Source organism: Anopheles ziemanni, chromosome X, assembly GCF_943734765.1.
Source record: "Anopheles ziemanni chromosome X, idAnoZiCoDA_A2_x.2, whole genome shotgun sequence".
Lineage (NCBI taxonomy): Eukaryota > Metazoa > Arthropoda > Insecta > Diptera > Culicidae > Anopheles > Anopheles ziemanni.
The window spans coordinates 18218851-18224231 of record NC_080707.1 but is presented as its reverse complement, the minus strand read 5'-3'; positions in this window follow the sequence as shown (position 1 = coordinate 18224231).

Here is a 5381-nt window from a genome sequence, read left to right as displayed (position 1 = left end):
GGTTTATCCAGATGATTTCTGAATTGTCATTAATGGACGAAAAACGGATAGGAGTATTTTCTCCGGAACCATGAAACAGTTGATTGTAAATGCTGTGTTCACTAGATCCGTCAATGCCTATCGAGCACAATAATACGACGCTTAGTGAATCACACAAAGAAGATGAAAGGTGCCGCAAGATTTCTGCTTTTTGCATTTCAATTATTCTACACGCAGTGTGATTCATCAAATCTTGAAGATTAACTTCAACTTTTACAGGTAAGGGTACAAACAGAACAACATATTAGTGTAGGGTACATTAATAATAGGAGTTTTGGGTATAAAAAGATGGGTTTGTGAGCTGTAGAACAAGAAAAAGCGAACTAATACATTCAAAGCAAACCAAACCACATTTCACTCTTTGCCATTGACTTGGCTTGTCTTTCCCCTTTTACATGATGTTCAACCACTACCCTGCTTCACATTTTTACGATACGATCATCGACCTATATTTCATTGAATGAGAATTTCATATATTTCTTACCACACATGATGCTGCATACGGCATGATGGAGACGCCTAGTAGGTGATAAACTATAAGCTTCACATATAAAGTACAGAATAACGTAAAGATGCGCGCGTATGCGCAAAAAAAACTATCATTTATTGTTACAAAACATTCTAGACTATAAGTGGGTATGCATCATATTACAATCTTTCACAATCCTTAGCGATGGCGTAAGGTTAAAAACAGAAAATTGAAAAATGTTCCAGGAGTTTTGCGAAACAATGCTTAATATTTTGTGACATTTAATTTCAATTTACTTAAACTGTCAACAATTTTAAAGCATGATAATATACCTTTCCAAAACTGTGCTTGAAATTCGATTCCGACCATTATTATAGGAGTTACAGACCTTCAAAATTGATGGATTTTTTCCAATTTTTCATGCAATATTTTCACAAATCTTGACTTTGACGGGCTGTTTCTCAGAACCTGGAAGAACAGGGGCTCTAGTTTTTGGGTCATTTCTTAGATTCATCTTGTAGTTTAAGAACACATATGTCATTTTTCTGAAATCCAAATATCGGATGAATATCTAGGCTGTATTCGAGAGAAGTCTACGGTAAAAGAAATGTGGAAGGCTCTCCAAGACACATTCGAGAAAAAGTCGGCAGGAAAGCAAACAGTTATCAGAAAGCAGCTTGCTCGGCTCCAGCTTAAGGAAGGGACATCATTGCGTACCCACCTTATGACATTCGAGGACCTCATTCGACAGCTTCGATTGGCTGAGGAAAGTCGTTCGAAAGTCGAGGAAAGTGACGTTTGCTCAGCTCTTGACTTGACCCTTCCGGAATCTTACGATCCCCTAATAACCGCTCTTGACAATCTACCGGAAGCCGAATTAACATACGAGCTGATGAAAGTCCGGTTGTTAAGCGATGAGTCGAAGCGGTTAGATCGAATGTATAGCTATGAAGAAAAGCCTACTGCGTTTGCTGGAGAACATCGTAAGAAGTACGAAATCAAAAAATTCTCAGGAAAATGTCATGGCTGTGGCAAACGTGGTCACATGAAGAAAGACTGTCGTAACGAGACGAATGCCAACATTGCAAATGGATCAAGATCGGTCGTGTTCATGGCGGATGATGTCAGATGTAAGAAGCTATCAGATGAAGGATCGGAAAAGCTCGAGTTTATTCTTGACTCAGGAGCCAGTGATCACATGGTAAATTCGAAGCAATATTTAGCATCTGTGGAACCACTGCAGCAACCGGTGTACATCAGCATAGCAAATAATGAAGAAACGCTCGTGGCAAAGGAAGTAGGTGTCATCAATTGAATGAGCAATCATGGAACAATGATGAGCGCAACAGATGTCCTGTATGTTCCATCTTTAAGGAAAAATCTAATGTCTGTGAAGAAGTTAACTAAGGCAGGCGTAGATGTGCATTTCAAAGAAAAGCAAGTTACCTTAAAGATAAATGGAGAAACGATCGCCATAGCGTATCAGCGAGGAAACCTCTATGTTTTAGAGATGGAGATGCAGCATGCCAATGCAAACACAGCTGAAGTAGAGTGTGCTGATCTCTGGCATCGTCGACTTGGTCACATCAGGTCCTGAATGAAATGCCATGTCAAGTGGGAGAGTTTCAATCGACGCATGAAGATGCAGCGGATGCAGATGATTTCGCGCATCTAGTTTGGTGGCGCTACGTTGCTCAGGTTACTCGAGTCAGTGCCTGTTGCTTATTCCCGTTGAAGCCCGCTTTTTCAACCACTGAAATGGAGGAGATTTGCTTTTCTTGTGCTAAGCAGTTGGACGCGGGAGACGAGAGGATCAATTTCGCGTATTGCGAGGCATCATTTCATCACAGCTGCTCCAAGCTTCCGCAGCAATTAGTAACGGCTGTGGGAATGTATGCGGATCTACACTGGAGCTGCATCGGTTGCACTAACGTGCTGAAGAACACACGTAGTAAAGCAGTTAAGGAGATGGGCCTCCAAGTGGGCTTTCAGGCGGCCCTTCAGTCGGCGTTGTCATTAATTAAGACTTTAGTCGTCGAACCGCTGACCAGTGAGATTCGAACCGGTTTGGAGGCTCTTAAACCCTCCTCGCCCTATAGCACTCGCTCAGCATTTCCAGTGGGTAAACGCCGTCGCATCATAGATGATTTGGAGTCATCCATAAACATCAACCATAATGGCGCTCCCAACCCGCCAGCCTCGGATACCACACACACTTACGCAACATATGCAACGGTCGCTAGAGTTCCTCCTCATTCACTAGTGGGAATTAAAGGAATCACAGGATCCGATCGTGATTCCTCCTCACTTCCCGTAGCGACGCGGACCACCTACAATCTGAAGACCGTGAACGAACGATCCAGATCGGGAAGCGATCATCAGTTGGTATCCAGCATCCAAACGCGATAGTTAGATATTAACCCGCACATATGTTGTAGGAAATAAAGTTTAAGTTTTTTTAAAACTCAAACACCAGCAGCAGTGCGTTAACTATATTTCTTGAAAAAACGTTTTTGCGTCGATAATGGTCCGTTACACGATACTTAACACGTTCCGTACCAAGCACAAAACGGTATAGTTTCCTGCGGACCGAAAAAACGCAAATTCGGCTTTGCAATCGTTCGTACGATTGCGAATGCAGCAAAGCAAACTGGTCACCCATATTTGGGTGACGCGGTACGGAACGTGTCAACTGTTTCTGCCTATTCCCAACAGCAATTTGCTTCACTTTTACAAGCGGTTCTTATTTTTTGGTGATCCAGTGGATTGCGAAAACACGTTTGAGGGGCTGTCGATAAGAATTAAGCGCATCCTTGAGACAGTGAAGGATTATGCGCAAAAACTATTCCTGCAGGAGGTGGAAAAATTCATTGACAGCCTTCCTAATCATTCTAGACAGGAAAACATTCCTTATTTGAAAGAAACGCTGATTCGCGAAAGGAATGGCAATGGACTGTAAGACAAGTTGTTTGGCCAAAATGCTGATGAATATTTTTTAAAAAACACTTCTTTTTACTGACTCATTCTTGACAGGACTGGCGCGACTTTTATAGGAAGAACAACTCCAGACAGCGCAAGCTTGCGGGAACCCACCCTTCCACCAAGGTAAGAATGCCCACACCAATATTAACTCTAATTTTTCGTCAAGTGCGAAACTGAATCATTCTCAAAATTGTATTTCAACAGAACCTCGCTTGAATACTACGCAAGATACATTTTTTTATAGGGGGAACGCAAGCAGTTTTCGTCAACCGTATATCAATCTAACCGATGCGTCAAGATGTATCTTAAAAACGAAAACGAAGGAAATCCAAAAAAACATTATTTCAACGAACTTCGAAATTTTTTGGATTTGCTCCCAAAGCAGAAGCGAAAGGTGTATCTACGATACCTGGAGCTAAAGGCTAAGGAGCCAATCGAGTTTCAAACTTTCATGCTCAAAAGGTTTGTAAATTGGTCTTTACTGTTTTCTATTTTAATTATTAAATTCGATTGAAATACCATATGACATTCTCATAATCCTTTTTGTTTCAAATAATTTTAGAAATGATGAAGCCAAACTGGTTCAACCTTATGAAGATTTCGGTTTCAACGCAAAGGAAGTTTCCGCTAAAGAAGACCTCGCCTTCTCAGCCTCAGGAAATCCATTTCCGCCAGAGGGTGAAACTCCGCCATTGATTACGGCTGAAAGAAAGCAGCCGAAATCAATTCTTAATCGGAAGCATGATGTTGCTGCTTCGGATATGGCGATGTTACCGAAAAAAAAGGTAACATTTCAGTTGTCGGAAAGGTAAATAACTCTTCAGTATCTAATGTTATCATGCATGTTAATTTGAAAAGAAAATTATGGTTTAATGGGCTTGAGACTTATGCCAGATATGCTGTGGATGAGTCCCGTTTGAGAAATTTTTAAGTTTTGGAGTTAAGTTAGAATGTTTCAGTTATATCAACAATTTTTTGAATGACAATTACATTTTAGTTTCTTTTTCTTTTTCTTCGTAGGGAAAGCGAACAATCAACATCTCGCGTAGAACGACAATCAGGAGTTTGGTGAAGCGAAAAATTACACCAACGTAGGTTTATTTACTTCAAAAGTTTTTAAATATTATGTGAAAATAACTATAAACAATGCTTTTTTTTCGATGTTTTTCAGAGAAATTTCCGAGTTTCACAAGAAGTACCTCTTTTTTGGGAAACCTGAAGATCATGTAGTGGCCTACGCACAATATTCCAGGGAATGCAAAGCGGCGATTGAGGAATTCCTTCAGAATTAGCAAAGTTGCATGCCGTACTTTGTATTTTTAACATTATTACTCATAGACCATAATCATTTAACATAATTGGAAGGAATTTTTAGACCCAACAGTTTAGTGCGATCTATTTTATATTTAAGGCGTGTTATACCATTTGTTTCATATTTAATCATTGTAATCAAAATTTTTTTAATACCTGCAAAGCGGTTTTACCATTTTCAATAAGCATGCAAAGAAGCGCAGCCCTTTTTAAGTAAAATTTTCAGTTAAGCTTCATTTTTTTAAGATGTGAGAAGTTCCCACTGTTAATAAGAATTATTATTAAAATCATCAAAAACTGAAATAAAAAATTTTTGCTGAAATTGAAACAAAGATCATTTATTATTTAAGAAATCCGAAAAACACTCAAACCCTTAAAGTTTGAATAGGCTAGCTTGAAAGAACAAGACGATATTATGTGATGGCCACCCAATTTGGGGACTAAGTCGCACTAATTGCACATAGTAGGGTGATTTGCGGGGAGTTTTAAGTTTTGGAGTTAAGTTAGAATGTTTCAGTTATATCAACAATTTTTTGAATGACAGTTACATCTTAGTTTCTTTTTATTTTTCTTCGTAGGG